Consider the following 17,546-nt stretch of genomic DNA (forward strand, 5'->3'; position numbering starts at 1 on the left):
AAGAGCTATAAATAGACTGCTCAGCCCTTGATAAATTATAATCTGTGAAGGCTGCAAGACTAGAAATGTCTATTGCTCAGGGTTTCCAGTGGGAACTTTCGGGACTTCTCTTACTAGAGACAAATTTTCAGACTCCAAGTTTTCATGTGTGTGTGGGTGTGCACATGTCTATACGTGCATGTTAGAGTCACTTCTTCTGGGTTCTTTGTGTTTCTAATGAAAAGTAGTATTTTTAAAAGTCACAAACTGACGGCATTCAAAGAAACTGAAATACTCTGTGAAATCCCCAATTAAAAAAAAAAAAAATAATAGAGAAAGGCCCAAGTTCATACAGCCTGATGTCCCTGAAGCTTCTAAGGTGCAGAAGCCATATGGTTTCAGATGCCCCTTAACTGTCTCTCACAAGCAAATTCAGAAATCTTGATGCAACATCCTGAACTCTTAAGCCAACCTGAAGTTACAGCCACATGCTCTTCTCAACAGCTACTGAAAGGGCTGAATTTCACCAGCTCTGATCTGCATTCAGATTAGAAATAGTTACATATTCCTACTAACTCATCTGTTCTTCTCAAGAAAAGCATTACTGCCCTGATTGCTCACTAAACTTGAAGGATGACATAGGAAGATGGCACATGCACATCACAAAAAATATGAAACAATAAGTAGAGGGGGAAAAAATGTAGGATTGAATTCTCAGCTGGTGTAAGTCAGCCTGGAGTTTTCTAAGTTAATGACTACAGAGCAATTTTTCTCTCTTCAGATCCATACCACGCATTGTGTTTTTGCAATCAATCCACTGAAGAGATGTGATAACTACTATCCAGCGATAACCATTTTACAGTGGCCATTACAATTACACACAGGCAATTATCCCAGTGCCAGAGATTGATGGGAAGTATGCTTTCCCCTTTCTATTTCTCTGTGGAAGGACAACAAAAAGTAGCTAAAGTATATATTAACGGTTTTTCAAATAATATACTTGATTACATCTACTGCAGAATATTTTCCTTCATGTTTTTGTAATGAATCTGACCATGAAAAACAAATTTATGCCTACAGTTTGTATCATTATAAACTCAGCTCATTTGATGTGGAAAACCTACAGTTTAATTGCTTGATTTAGATTTGGCTGGTAAAATGCGTACTGAAACATTACTCTTTTAATTATGTTAATTTATAACTGAAAAGCTAAATTTACAAAGGCAATAACATTAATTATTTACTTGCCCATTAAAGCTGAATATTTATTACCACGCTAATTGGCTTCATAAGTCTGCCAAATAATTAAAAACGAGTTTATGAACTGATTTATACAGGAATGATACTGCCGTATCTCTCAGCAGGTTGTGTTTAATGGATTGCTCTGATATACAAGTACATTTCTTTCATTTATAGTCCGTTACATATAGTATTTTCAAAAGATTTTTTTTTTCCTTGATAAAGATGCCACTTGTGACTCAGAGCAAGTTCCTTTACCGTTCTGTACCCAAAATCCTTTATGCAGCATGATGGACTTTCACTAGTCTGTAATAATTTATGAAGACTGCATCTCATCTGGTCATTTAAATGCTTACTGAATGTAGGACTACACTGGGTTTCCCAAAAAGGGAAACACAGTAGCTCAAAATAATCCAGCGCACAGCCAGAATAGCAGGGCTGTTAAGAAACAACACCTAGTAGTGAGGAGTCTCCACCCTCGCTAGTGTTTTAGCTTCATTTCCATATGCAAGATAACTAGCGTATTCAATATTTATTTATGCATGCTTCCTCAAAATAATACAATTAAGTTACTAATGCTTACAGAACAATTTGAGTGTTACCTTAATGTATGATGAAAGGCTAATTTTGATTGCTGTCTAGACAGGAACTCTAATTTCATTTGGCAATGTCTTTCAACTCCGGCACAAAGCAGATAGCTTCCCTTCCTGCTTATGTTTCTTAAATATGTGACTTTCCCAGAGGGTGATTGGATTACTAAAAAGCTGCAGTTGCATGGCCAGCAGCGTGAGGCAGAACGGACTGCTGCGATCTTCATTTTTGCTCATGCTTCTGTGAAAGTCCTCTTTGATGGTGGCCTACTAATAATTGGTCTGCAGAATGTACAACATAAACTGAATAAAAGAGCCAACGCCGAGGCAGCGCGCACAGAGACAGTCACTAGTATGTTCAATATTTATTTACGCGGGTGTCTTCAAAACAAGATGATTAAGCCTAAATTACAGTCTAAACTTTCAACCATGGTGCAATTGTATTGCACCAGAAGGACAGAAGTGTCCAAGAAAGAGAGGCAATAGGTCAGTGGATTTGTCACCTCGTCTTTCCTGAGAATCACAGTTTAAAACTTTGCTGCCCTTAATTTTTTCCTGCAACTCCTCTGCTGCTGTCTGCAGCCCAGCAGCGTGAAACATGTGAACCTCTGTCTCAGGGAAAAGTCATCTGGCTTAAACTACCAATATCTCACACTCCTTGAGAGGCTGGATTCAGGACATACAGTTGATTTTTTAATGATAAAACTGATAAAGGAAAAAAAAACCAAACAAAAATCAAACACAAACCACTCAAACTTCTAATTGAAAATCTGGGGTTTCTGTGTCCATGCATTAGCTCCCATCACAATAAAACAGACCTGAGCCAGGATCACAAGTTCATCCAATATTTGCCTTTTCTAAAATTATGCAGGACATTGATCCTTATGCCAACAGAGCAGACATGCTTGTATCTCTCAGCGCCAAGGTCTTCTAAATACAGAAGAAACACAGCTCTGTATAACACAGCACTGTATGGGTACAAGACACAGAACTGGCAAGAGCTAGAAGAACTTGTTAACACCCAAATCCAATCTGTGATGTTGAAGACACAGATTTTTTGACAGTTTAATTCAATGCTCCCCAAAATGACAAGGGGTGATATTTCAGGTGAGATTGTTAAATCAGGTTGAAACTAGAGCTCTTCCACACACACATCCAAAACAGGACGGGGGCTGTGTGGCAGGTTGCTGCAGGCAGCCCCATGCCTACAAGCCGGACGCAATGTGGGTGAAGGCTGTCTTACCCTCAGTCTCCACGTGCAGACTTCCACGTGGCCACTTGCACAGCATTTCTCTTCACCCTCTTGCAACAGCATGTACTTTGCATCCTTTCTAGTAAGACCTGATCAAAAGGCTGCTGTCATCACTGCAAGGCTCCCCATTGAGTTCTGGATTTACATCGATCGGCATTTGCAGAGTTTGCCCTACTGCCTGTTGTGCTCGTGGCTACATCAGAACTTACATGCATTAAATAGTCATGGAAGCAACCGTATGTCTTGCTTTGTATCCAGGAGTTTGGTGCAACCCACTTCTCCATGGGCTTTTACTGATAGCCTGAACAGATTGGAAAGCAATCTTTGTGGCGACATTCACTGAGATACAATGACGCCACCTTTAAAGCTTTGCCTCAAATGTTTGGCTTGTCTAAATTACATCCGCAGCTTCTTTCTCCCAACCAAGCACAGCCCAATAAGATAATAGCAAGGAATCACTAATTAGGGCTGAGGAGGAAATTTTTCTACCCATAAAAATTTGTTACTTAAAAATACATATATATATATATATATAAAATTAGACCAGAAGTCAAAGTCTCGGAAATATTAATTATTCAGAAAGCTATTATGAGTTAAAGTCAATACAAAACTCATTTGTATTTTTCAAAAACTTTATTAACTATAATGTAAGATATATTTCAAACTAAAAAAACAAGCCTTTTGTTTAAAAAAAAAAAAAACAGCAACAAAAAAAAACCCCACACAACACCACAGAAGAAACGGATTTTAACAAACTCCAGAAGTCTTGTGCTGTTTTGGTTTCAGCCCAGTGTTTGCTGAACCTGGCCTCTCGCTCATTATTATTAAGGTATTAATGGTTTGGCACTGACCGGTGCCAACACATCATACTGCAAAATCCAGATCAGGTCTGGCACGAAGCAGCAAACCTCGCAGATAAAGACCTGGTACGAGGTGGTCCTGGTAAACAAGGATAATACTGCATGACAGACAACTAGCAGAAGAGAGGACAGCAAATAGAAGATAATTGTCAAGTATGTGGTATTTTTAGCAACAATCAACCAAAATGCCTTAGACATCAATTTCAAGTCACTTAATCCTCTTAATGATATGCTACGGCATTTGTTTATGATTAGGGTTTCACTTTGTTTTCTATAGAAGATGCCCCCAAGACTCTCGCATTCAACGCGCTTTGTAAATAGTTCTGTGAATACACCAAGTATTAGGTTAGAGTTTAGTTATCACAGTGCTAAATTATTCCAGCTGAGTCATTGTTAATTCTCCTAATTTTACCATTATTCACTATCATTACAACAATGCAGCACCCTATGGATACATTTATTACAGAGCATAAATCCAGTGCTCGTATAAGATGCTGGAATGCCTACTCTGCATTCTTTATGCAAAAGCCCAAGGAATGTTTAAAAAGAATTATCTTTAAGACAACTTTTTAAAGGCTTACCTCTAGATTCCCGTCCTCCACCCACCTATTACATTTTCGTATGTTGTTAGATAAGTTTTCTGTATGTGATACTCCACTACAGTACAGGCTATTGCCCAAGGCAAAACTCTTTCATAGTAAATACACTGGGGAAAGGGTTGGGAGAGAGAGAGCAAAGACGACGAGTATACTGCTGTACACAGCAATTTCCATGAAGAGAAAGCATTTATAAAAATAGACATTTAAAAATATCTTAATGCATGTTCCCCTCCCCCTTCAGAGAATTTATGCTACTGCACATATCTTTTTTCTAACACAAGCATATGTTTGATTGGGTCTCGATTCAGAAAAGCAATTCATTTGGGGAAGAGCTTTTAGCACCTGCTTAAAACCTGTCAGAGAAAAAGTTAAGCAGATGCTTCAGTGTTTTCCTAAATCGGGACTGTAACTGGATTTATGAGTGCATATATCCCTCCACGTCATGCATTTGTGCATACAGATTTTGAAATCTTGGTTCTATTATCAAGGCGACTCGCTACATGTTTGGACAGCTTTGAATCTGGTAACAAGAGGTCGTAACTCTGTTTTAAGCAGCTGCTCTGAAATAGTCCCAAATGTGCCAATATTGTTCCCTCCAGCCTCCCCAAGTTACCTCCCTTCTTCAGTAAGTTGCAACGTTTTCTAAGTACAGGAGACCACAAATTAATACTAGTAGTACTAGTGCTGGTTTTGTTGCTTCCCTCTAAGGTTGCCTACATCCTTCCTGAACACCACATCACAGCAACTTCTGCTGGCGGCCCATCAGTTTGAGGGCCAACAGTGACATCCCCTCAGCTCTCCTGAAGCAATGGTCCCTATACAGCAATTCCTTATTTTGCATGTGTGAAACTGGCTTTTCTTTTTTAATGACTGGGGCTCATCCACAGTCAGGAAACGTACTTTCTGGTCTGTCATCCAAGCAACTAATGAAAATTACTAAGGCAGATCCTTCTCACACCCCATGGCCAAAATGTCCAAAAACATTTGAGTTAAATATTAATAAACTGCTCTTAAAGATTTTGTTAAAGTCAGGTATGTAGCCATTAGTAGTTATTGGCCAATGAATTCCTTGCTACCTGGGAATGTGCACCTCTGCTAAAAGCTTCTACCAATCCACTAATCAAAAAGTTTGAAAGCTACAAGTTGGGGCTCAGCTTTCTCCGATACGAGAACACGGTGCTTAAGTGAGTATCGGAATCCTGGTGAACGACAAAGTGCTTCTGCTTTCCTCTGTTTTGGATTAGACACCCAATCAGAGAAGGAAATGAGGTTAGTTTAGGCTTAATAAAGCATGTCTGATATTAGATGCTGCTCACAGGTATGTCCAAGTTCAATAGTTTGCTCTGTATCTTTTTGGGTATTTACAAACCTCTATTTCCCTTGTACCGGCCTCTGTAATGACAAGTACTATGTTTGCCTTCCTCTGGACTTCTGACAATTGCCCTATCCTCTGTAAGCTTCTGAGAGTCATTGTAAATAATTTGGTGAGTACATTTCAGAAGGCCATGCTGAGCCAAATATATCACAGATCTAAATACACCTTATCTTGTTCTTGCCTTTGCTCATAACCCCTCGTTATAGGGAACACGGCTATAGATCTGACACAATTATTAACCTTTCTGTGAAGAGCTGTACAAAATAATGGCATTTATTATTTCTGTCTTCTCTGTCTAGTCCATTTATTTGCGTCTCTTTCTCGCTGATAGGCTTTTGCCTTCCTCTTACTTCCAGTGCTTTTGTAAGTCATTTCATAACCCTTTACAGCTGTAACCGACTTTGCCTCTTGGTCCTTCAGATTTTAGCCTATGTGGTTGCACAGCTGGTGGTGTTCTTAGCCACGCGTCTTTTGTTTGCCAGGTTTGTACCACTTCACATTAGTGAAAGTCTCCTCATGTAGCCATGCTGGTTCCTTATGACATGTTTTTAGTAAGACTGATACTAGGTTTAGATGTACTAACTTCAGAAATCATATGCCTCCCATATGCACTGCTCCAGCACAGAAGATATACCCTACTATGCTAACATCTGTCTTCCCACCAAGCGATGCACAGCTAGATTGAACAGCACAGGTGGGAAGGGTTGAATAAAAAGCCTCTCAGGTTTTCACTCCTTACCCCTCCTCTCCACAGGCAGTGATTAGAAGGGATGGCGCAAATATCCACATTTCCAGGCAATTACTCACTGTGTGAATAATCAGAGGATAGGGTGGAGGTCTCCTGGACCCACAGCCCCTGTGTCCTCTACACACAGCCAACAATCTACCCCCACACATTGCTGAAGACTAAACTCTTCAGCTACACCAGCTTTAGCTAATGCTAGGCTGAATCTCAAGAGCCAGTATTAGTTTGGTAGGAGCTTGCCAGCTTCCTTAGTCTTAGTTAAATGCATTTTCTCAAATCATCACTGCAATCTCCCTCAGAAAAGGTTTTCAAATTCAACAAAAATAGTCTAAAAATAACTGCTTTCTCTTCTTGGACTGTAGTCACTTAACAGAGCCAAGAACTAGCAATTTATTTCATGTTCAGCTAAACTGATTGAAATGCTGTAAGTTGCATTGATTAGCAAAGCTTTGGCTTTAAATCTTGAATGGAATGCTGGGGAAACACAGAGAGATCGTTTCATAAAAGAAATTTGAGAAGTGGACTGTACGCAGACATGAAAAAAAATATATGCAGGCATTAGTGCAGTATGACTGGGTAAAAGGTCTGAATGTGTCCCATTTTTAATTCTCTAAGCAAGGTATTAAAGGAATGAGTCACAAACTGGCAGGACTAAGTATCTTCTAGATCATCCTTGGATTTCAGTGGCCAATCTACCCCTGCCCCGCACATGAGGTAGCCATATACATTGTGCAAAACACGGTACCCAACAGGCATTGAGAATCTTGAATTCATCCCTATAAAGGACTACAGATGAAAGACACAGAGAGATGGGACCCTGACCTGGAAGAGCTCAGAGAGGCTGGCCCTGTCCTGGCAGTGGGGAACAGGGGCACACAGGGGAAAGAACCAAGCAGAAGTCTCATTTCTTTGCTGTGCTGCTCCCCCAAAATTATCTATCCTTTGTGCAGTAGAGCCCCCAAATACCTCAGCTCTATAGCACTGCTTTAATTAACAAGTTTACACAAAGGCTTCTTCAACATGGAAGTGTGGGGTTTTCCCTTTCCCAACATTTTGCATCCCAGCCTATGTTCCAAACAAGCTCAAAAGCTCAATCCCTGTTTTAATTCATTACCCTCTGCCCAAACCCAGCCTGCTCAGACACTTCAAAAAGAAGCTATATGACATACCCTGTACTTCTGGCCATCAACATACCTGTGTCCTATGCTGTCTTCCATTAGCCCACTGATCAGCATTAAGTTATCTTCCTCACTGAGAGCAATACCCTTGTAAAAATGTCCCACAACCAATTCCAATTAAAATGCCACTTAGCCTCCACGTACCCTGTCTTCGCAGTTTCTCTCTTAAATATTCTGGTGGCATCATTTTTTCTTCAGTACCTTTTGGATTTTGTACACCTTGGTCACGACCCCGCTTAATCTCTTCTATTCTAATGAATATAAACATAATTTTCTTAACCTCTCCTCCTAGTTTATAACCCCTGAGGCCCTTTATCATCCTTGTTAAGGCTGTATCTGTAATCAGGGTGCCTAAAAAGATCAAAAAGAACTAACAAGAAAGTGCCTACTTAATACAAATTGTTACATGAATAACCAACATCTCCCTGCCCCGACGCACCCTTCCCATTTGAACCAGAGTGCTCAGTGTCGGAGGGCAAGTCGGCTGCTGATTTCTGCACATCAAGCGGTTTAGCCAGGACAGCCTTTGAAGCTGCAGGGTGCAGCTCCCACGTGCATACTGCAATATTCATCTTTCTGGTATTTGTGCTAACTCATTACAGCTACACATACAGACACATGCATTTATATTCTCCTCAGATAAGTGAAAATCCACATCTGCCCATATTATTTATCAAACTGCCCTCCATCTGTCCATACACAGGCACACACATGAGTTCATATATATACAGAGAGATGGCAGACTGTTCCTTACATGTATACACAGGTATGCATGCACACTGATGTAAGGACATGTTCAATATTGCTGTTACGAAGGAGAGAGAACACTGACCATAACCACTTTTAATACAGAATTGCAGATGAAGATAACACACCGACCGGCCTCCAGCGCTCGCTGTGGCCAGCATTTGTTAGTTGTATAGATCCTTGAATCCTCCATGGATAAGCACTGTAGAAGCCTCCAAGGGATGAACGCAAAGTCACAAAAATGCTCAGGGCACGGAAGATAAACACCTTGCAGGGGATATCGCTGTGTCCTTACAGATGATGCTACATGATATTTAGAATTTGGAATCTGCCATAGCAGATCAGACAAGCGCTCTGTTTAGACCAGAAACCTGAATCAGACAGTAGCAAAAGCAGATGCTTCAGGGAAGGGTTTGAGAAACCCTTGCGAACAGTTACAGAACAACGAAACCACCTGCGCTATTTTCTTCCTCATCTTGATTAACCAAAGAGTTAGCAGATAACCTGAAAAGGAAGAATTTCTCTACCTCTCAAGCATCTCCCTTTCAGTCCTTACCATTGTACGCTGAATGGTCTCACTGCTGTGAAACGAGGTCCAACCCTTTGGACTTCAGCTCTTGAGCTTTTGTCCTTGGTGGCACCTTGTCGCAATTTGTCCCCCAGCCTCAGCCACTCAACAGCTCCTCCCACACCCGAAAATATGAAATCACAAGCTCATGACCAATCTGCTGCTCTTGTAAGAGGTTCCTTGCAAAATTTGCTCACACATTAGTGAATCACTTCCAATCTGTTTTGCATAAGCAAATTTAAGGTATTTCATTATGGAAATGTATGCCAAAAACATCCTCCCACAGAGCTTCATACTGTCATAGTATGACGCAGTTACGTAGGGTCGGGACTGCGGTACGTTTTACAGAACACAAGGCTGCAGCCTGTTTGTAATGGGGTAACAATCTATGCAAGTATAAAAGGTGAAAATGCATTTATTTGTCCTTGGCATGCTTTGTAACTACATATCTGCTACTCAGCAGGTATAGCCAGTAGTAACAACCTGCAGAAGGAAACGGTACTAAAACTGTAGCCCACGCCAAACTTATGACTCTATTTTTCTTTGCCATTATTATCTATCAGAAGATGGTTACTATGAAAGATTATCTGCATATTTTATCATGTCTACATTTATGCTACAGGAGCAAATCAGCAGCTGAAAATAGCTTTGTAGTCCTCCAAGAAATCTCACTGCCTTACAAGATCTTAAGTTGGTAGTTCTTTATCAGCATCTTGTTTATCTAGGCAATTCCCGTGCTGCTGAGCTTCATCATTACTAAGGGTGGACGACATACGCTGCTGTTTAATTGTATTGGCCTTGCAAAGAAAATGCAGCTCCAGCTTTGAGGAGTGAGGACACTCAGCCGCTTGACTGGTTTAGTGCCGTAGGACGCAAGGAACATTTACAACGCTGCTATTTAGTGCCAAAATACGAACCCATCAGCATAAACCAGGCCAAGCAGCTTCCTTCCTCACAGGCAGACCTTCAGCCTCTGAGCAGCACTTGGTACAGGGAGGAGAAGATAAACCAGAAACCATGTTTCCTCAAGCCTTTGACACTCAAAACTGGCTTTTTCTTTCCTCAAGAAGTTCACTGTCACCAAGCTACTCATCAGGCTGTTTTCTGCAGCACTGAGTGCTCTCACCAAGCGGCCTGGCAAGGAAGACAAGAAGCCCCAGGATTTAGAGGCTTTTTGGGGCATGCAGGTCACAATGCCCCCTCTTCCAAAGCAGCGAGCCTGAAGACCCATCTTGTGCTGCAGTCCTCACAGCTCTCCTGCTCAGAGCCACGGAGGCAGAGCCCAGCAGCCCTAGTACAGCAACCAAAGAGCTGTGATTTCCAGGCTGTCTCTGGTGTGACATGGGCTCCCAGGGCTTCTGATCTCTGCTTGAGCCATCCATCAGCTGGGTGACTGGGGCCTGGAGCTGGAGGGCAGTGGAAAACACAGCTCAACCAGCAATCTCCAAGCTTGGGTTCAGGCACACTTCAAAACCTTAACAAAAAAGTCTCCATTACATCTATTTTGTGGTTCTTTTGTTTTGTTTGATTTTTAAACAGATTTTTCACTCCTCTCAGGAAAGGAACAACTTTCTCTTCCCCTCATACCAGCTAACTGCAAATTTTGACTTTAAATCAACTCTTTGTGGACGATTTTGAGTAGCTGCCATGTATCTACTTCTCATTACAATACTCTAGATAAGATTTTCATGTTGTTAGGAGCCTAAAATAATGCTGGACTTCGTATTTCTTCTCTGGATACATGTTTGTATGCTAGCGTAAGAGATCTGCTGGTGCCTTGTTACCTTCTACTCTCCTCCTGTAGATGCAAGCTACAGGAGCTCATACCTCCTCTACATCTAGTATCTGGGCAACAGCAGTGATAGAGCTCAGACTAGAGAGGACTATTACTAGAGCACATCCACCACTTTTTGGCTTGTAAACTAAGCAAATAATTTCATGAGCTCTCCTCTAGCTCCTGAGCCACAAATAATGGAAAAAACCCACAGAGTTCCTGGCTGAAACAAGGCAATAACATCCAAGAATGATCAACACGTGCCAATTCTTCCTCTAGCATAACTGGTTAGGCAGAGTCTACATACAGGTGTAAACTGGGCAAGTAACATAACCATGAAGATCTATGAATATTATTAAATTTCAGTTGATAGAAGCAAATTGCAACGTACAGGCTTGTGAGTGCAAAGCCATCAAAAAAAGGTAAGAGCTTCTTTTAGACTCAGCTGCCAGTTAAAAAAAAAAAAAAAAGAAAAAGAAAAATCTTATTTCCTCTTACTGGCAAAGGTGCTGGCTTGACAACCCTGAGGAGTGATCTATTTATTCAAAGTAATGCTGGCAGCAATGGTACGCATTTCTTCCAATGTGCCCAACCCTGTGTCTATTTTCAGTTCCATCAGTAAGCTAAAGGTTAAAGCTATTTATTTAGACCCACACTCACATGCCATTTAAATTGACCCAAATTATCGTCTGAGTTGTAAACTCTCTGTATTGAAGTCCCCTCGGGGGCTGCTTCTTCATTTCAGGCTCAGCAAATTCCTCCCTTGCAGGATAAAAACGGAGTAAGGAGCATCTCCAAATAGAAATGGAAAAGGAAAGTGGGTAGGAGTTCATCTTCAAAGAATGACTCTTGGTGGTGTGGATACTGCAGAAAACTTCAGTTTTACTAGACAAATATTTAGAGAGATTAGCTCCAGTCAAAGAACACATTGGTGATAAAAGATCTCATTATCATTCCTGTTTTAAGGATTCCTTAAAAAAAAAAAAGAAAAGAAAAAAAAAAGGAAAACACTACATGTTCTGCCTGCCTTTGTGGCTGCAGCTGGAAGGAAAACCACCAAAACACCCCCAAAATGGAAAAGAAAAGGTGGTCCCATGCAATCAGCCCGCTATGGAAATAATCCCTTGCCAACAGTCCTCTCCGTGCCAGGAGGACTGAGGAGGAACAGGAGCCTCTTGCAGTCATGCACCAGTTAACATGAGCAAAGTGCCATCCCAGGAGTGAAATTGCTCTCTAGGCTGATAAAAGGCAAAGGGAAAGCAGCAGCTGGCCTACAATATTTAGCCTTTTCTACACAGTTTAATGCTGTGTGAAGCATGGTAAAAGCAAAGCTTCCTCAGCCCTGGGAAGACAGCTGGTGATGAAACGCAGCAGGGACACCATATGATGGAAGGCTCCTAATTACAAAACCTCTGTCTTGCCTGTCAGAGCAACCACACAGTAGCACAGGGTAGCTCACAGAGGAGTTGGGGAAAAAACAAGCAGAGATAAGACTTGAAATCCATCTCCAGATGCAAACTTCCCATGCCTTTGAGTACAGCTGGCTCTTGGATCTAGCTCCAGCCCACCAAAAAGACGTGGTTCAGCAAGGTCAAGATATCCCCAAAGCTCAGGACTTCTCCAACTTTGGCTTCTGATGGGGAGCCAGCCATACAAAGAGATATTCAGCAGAGAATTTCAGCACTGATGGACCACAGACACCCAATTCCATCAGTGTGAGTGATAATCCCTGGACACCAAGATTCACTCACACCAACAAAAAGCACAAGGATGGGGGAAAAAAACAGTAACCCAAGAGGTTTAAATTTCATTTGATGTTCGCTAGACACATAAGAGGAAAAGAAGGACTTTCAACCTATATAGAGTACCTCATTACATACTGATACTGTTAATTGCTATTCAAGTGCCCAGAGGCAAAGATGTGGTACACTTTTAACAAGCTGAAAAATATTGTTAAATACATCAGTATTATAGAGAGGAAGGCAAACCCTCCAATACCATGAAAGCAGGCTCGCAGAGAACCGAGGGAGGTGACTCCATGCTGATGGACAGACTGGTACTGGTATCCGCTAAGGCCTATTTAAAATCCGCTACCTATATGTTACACTTCAGTCACCACTGTGACTACACAAACCCTCCGAGTCTGCTAATAGCAGCATCTCACTGAGATCATTGCAGTGACATGAAGGGCCGCATGTCACCGAACTTCTAAATCTGGGCTTTCCCTCCTCCCCTCTTCTTTGGTCGCTGAAGGTCTGCTACATTAGTGCATTGGCACCATCGGAATTATAAGGGCACCACCATCTGCTGGGAAGGAATCAAGCAGTGATATTTTCAGCTGTACTGCCAGCGTGTTTCTGCAGTAACATGGGGGGGGGAAGGCAAAGAACTGAAAGAGCCGGCTGAAGTCTCCAGTAAATATAATTAAGCTCCTGCTAAACCATACGACTTTTGCTAAATTTGAAGCACAAACAACAAAACTGTTTTATCAGCTTTGTGCTGAGTAAGAAAGGGATAAAGAATTAGATTTTTACAATTCACTGTGAGGCAATGCCAACCCTGCAGAATCAGCATCATCTGGGCTGTGCGCGGGTGGCACAGCTGGACACCTAATTTTTGAGACAACGGTAGATACATATTTAAAGCTATTGCTCAAAGGGCTTAAATAATGAGTTGTAAATGAATTCATTATCATTTGCTGTGCAGCTAACGAAAACCAAGTCAGATCTCGTATGTTGTACAAGTTTTGGTGAAATCTGACAGGTGACGCTTTTGGCCAAGAGACAGAAGCGCCTAATGCCAGAGGCTTAATTTGTCACCACGCTTCAATTCCAACAAGCATTTGTTTCCCTCAAGAATAAAAGTTTTCATGAACAGGGGGTAAATTTGATTATTCTTTGTTAAAGTTTCAAAGTTAACACGCATGTGCCCAGAAAAGAGCCTGAAAAAACCTTTTGGTCAGGAGCTCTGATATATATACATTTCTTAATTATGCTAAAGCATTATAAGACCCAAGCAGCCCTAACTAAAACCAAGTAACATCAGTGCTGCTGTTTTTAGAAGAATAAAGAATAAGGAAGAACTGTTAAAAAACGGTTACATAATGTACTAGTAAACTCAAAAGAAGTCAGTCAGGAAAGTATGTAGACTTTGATTTCAAAGAAGAATGGTCACAGAAATTCTCAAATAGTAAAACAAGACTGATAAGCATTAACTCTCCACAAAATTAAATTACATTGGGGAAAAAAAAAAAAAAAAAAAAAGAAAAAAGCAGAAGCAATGAGCCCTGATAGGGAAAACGACTGAATTAACATATCAAAGGAAGGAGATAGGAGAGTAATCCAGAGGGTAATACAAAAGAAAAGTTTAAGGGACACCTTGGGATAAGTTTTCTTTGAAGTACTGCACTTCCTAAGATAATAGGAGGGTTATCTAAACACGCCCATCATGCATCACAATTATTGTACTACACTTTTACTTACATTCATTACATAAGTGAGGAGTAAGTGCTCCTGCGGAACAGGACTAATAAGGTCTCATTACGTGTGGAGTTAGTGTCAGGGACACAGAAGCCAAGTCTGTATTTCAGACCCTGGGTGTGCACCCAGGCCACACAGAATCCTCCAAAGCAGAGCAGCCTGGTGGTGACCGAAATCTTCACGGCCAGTGTACCTTATTAAGCTAAAAATACAGTTTCATTGTTCCACATCTCATCTCTTCCCCCGCATTTCTCATTTCCATGGACTGTGGCAAGATCACCAACAACTGTTACGTCACATGCAACCGGCAATATTTCGTTTTCCATATATGCTGGAATAAAAAGCCTTGCAGGCCATTAAAATAGCACGAGCAAGCCTAGAACTTGAAGACAATTAAACCAACCATCACTCTGCAATCATTTCTGTAGCATGCTGCAGGTGCATTTCCTTTGTGGAGACATTGCATTTGTCTGCCACAGAGGTGAACCTGACTTCTGTAACAATTTACATCACAATACATATTTAAGGAATAATTTCCTTAAATTGGGAAGACTGGAAGAAATGGCACCAGCTGAAGAGATGTCCAGTTTCTACAAAGCAAGAGACTACTCGTGGCTGCACAAGACCAAAGGGTTGCCCATGCTCTGCACAGCAAAACCATACCAAAGAGGCTCCTTTGTTACTTTTTTTGGCTGTGCTGGAAATGTAGTGATTGTACAGTTTACAAGGAAATAAATACCCAGTGTATCACCTGAGGGACAGCTTGGGCAAGGTCTTTGAGAAGGATAATCCTGCTTCGTTTCCTAAGACCATCCAGACATTATCACAGTGCAGTATGACTTTGGCACGTGCTTTTATTTTTGGAGATTTAAGATCTGGAAATATTTTACCCTATTTAATTTTTTTTAACTTTAATGGAGTTAATTTTGCTACTCTCTGGGCCTCAAGCCACTCCTCCTTTCGCAGCCCGGCTCCATGACCACCTTGCAGCTGTAGTGGTGCATCCAGAGCAGATTTGCTTGCCTGAGCTGTATTGCACCCGAATGGGATAACTCAAAATGAGTAGCAGCAGATACTAATTTCTGAACCCTGCCCTTAGTAATACATTTTTTTTAAGTGACAAAATCTATAAAAACTTCAGGCAGAAACAAAGTACAGCTGAAAGAGATCCATTGAAAACCAAATTAATATTTTAATTCTGTCAACACGGAAAGAAGTCTTTAAATGAGATGAAGTTCAGAATGAGTACCAAGCACAGTGATTTATTGCCTTTTCTCCATAATTTAAATGACTGTTTCTTTAATGTTCACCAAATTCCTCCTGTAGAGTTTCAGCCTTAGTTTCTCGCAAAAAAAAGCAGCTTGCTCTTTCAGTGCTCTCTGTAGAGCTTCAGAAAAAGGAACATTCAATTGAGAAAAAGCCAGTGGTTTTCCAATAGCTGTGTCAAAAATCAATTAAGCTGAAGGACCAGAGGTGGGATTAATAAAGCTTTCTTCACCTCTGTAGCTCTGCACTTACTCTCTAAGCAGTACGAAAGGGCTTGTTTGCCATACGGTCTCCACAAACAATAAGTTTCAAACAGCGAAACTGAAGATACTTACGTTTTTGTAATGCACCACAATGCTTTCAAAGCCAGATCAGCTGGTCAGGGCAATACTGGAGCTACACACACTTCAAATGATTTTTCCAGCTTTTACCTTATAAGGTGCTTGCCGTAAGCATATCTTCTCAAAAAGCAGTAAAAATAAATAAATAAATACATAAATCACAAGCATTTGGTTTGACTGCTTCAAAGAGTCTACAGCAATCACTGAACAGGAGGTTGCCAAAATTGCAGTCTTAATTAAGTGAAGATTAATTCTTAAATTAACTTAAATTTAATACAATTGAGTGATGTATCATGTTTATATGAATTGATCAAAAGCACAGTTAGCAGCCATGCACAGATCCATATTTAATAACATGATTTTAATATTCAGTTGACACTTTAGCATACAACTGCTTTTATTAAATGTATATGATGATTACCCTGGCACTGTCAAGCCTTTCCAACATTCCCATCATCAAAGAAATAAAAATTTACAGATGCTATTTCTACCATCAATTTTCTACTCTTTGATATAATTACACCAGCACATAAAGTACCCTGGAATAGCAACATTTCATAGCAAGGGGATAGGACAGAGTCACACTTTTAAAATAACGTAGCTGTCAGCTGCAACTTCCACGTTTAGGGGTAATTGCAGGAACACAAAACTGCAGCATGCTGAGCCTGGCCCCTGCAGAGCAGCAACCTTCAGTCGCACCATCCCAGAACAGCCACTACATCTCCCCTGTTTCCCAACTACCTAACATTCCCAATGGAGAACTGCAAATTACTACCAAGAACCTGGGCCTGAACCAGAAAGGTTTCCATGAAGAAAAGAACAGACATCAGCAGAAGGAAGGAAGAAGTTGGATGAAAATGCCCAGCTGACCCCAGAAGAGCAGCAGGTCCTATGCAGAAAAGGAAAACAAAAATAAGCCCGAAAACAGTTCTTGACTATGATCTGGAGAAAAAGATCTTCTTCACCTCACACCTTGCAAGTAAATGAATTCTGGTTAATCTCTTGGCTATTTTTACATCAGCACCTTTGCCAGGCAGTTGAGATTTCCAGTAGAACCAGGAGCGGTTCCAAATACTACCTCATCTTGCCAGGCGCTCTTGTTAAAAATTTGATATTTCTAAGTAAGGTTAAAGGACAGGCAGAATGGAAATTGTGCATTAATGCGAGCAAACCAGCAACGGTCCCAAGGCACCACAGAATATACGACCAACAAAATGGCAATTCCAGTAGGCACTAAAAGACATCCAGAGTCTTAATGGCCAATTACAAGCTTGATTTAGTTAATTAGAGCCAGCTATCTTATTATACAGACAGGTCAAAACCCTCCATCCCCAATATCATCCGTAGCCTATTACACATGCCTTTTATAGAAGATTATTTGGCCCCATCTTTAAAATTATACACAAAAATATAAGTGTCTTTCACGGGCTTGCCTTTACAATCTAGAAAGCTTTTATGAACATCATGCTTGAGATAAAATTTAGGTTCTTTATGATGAAAAAAGTCAGTGGAAGATAAGAAAGCATTCCCATATAAAGGAAAACCAATTCTGGT

General features: G+C 40.8%; 1 protein-coding gene across 12 annotated transcripts in view; it reads right to left on the reverse strand.

Annotated features, from left to right (window-relative positions):
• Positions 1 to 17,546, reverse strand: part of SGCD (sarcoglycan delta) — a 448,968-nt gene that overhangs the window by 228,972 nt on the left and 202,450 nt on the right. Inside the window, exon 1 of one of the 12 annotated variants that reach the window (XM_087753647.1) lies at positions 9,121 to 9,172. The exons of 10 other annotated variants lie outside the window; for them this stretch is intronic. The gene's annotated coding sequence lies outside the window, so the exon portion shown is untranslated. Of the gene's footprint in view, positions 1 to 4,501; positions 4,578 to 9,120; positions 9,173 to 17,546 lie in introns of those variants that run through there. One more of the 12 variants, XM_087753649.1, reaches the window with a different exon arrangement.

This window comes from Nipponia nippon, unplaced genomic scaffold (assembly GCF_047370975.1).
Source record: "Nipponia nippon isolate SJK-2023a ecotype South Korea unplaced genomic scaffold, ASM4737097v1 scaffold_17, whole genome shotgun sequence".
Taxonomy (NCBI): Eukaryota; Metazoa; Chordata; class Aves; order Pelecaniformes; family Threskiornithidae; genus Nipponia; species Nipponia nippon.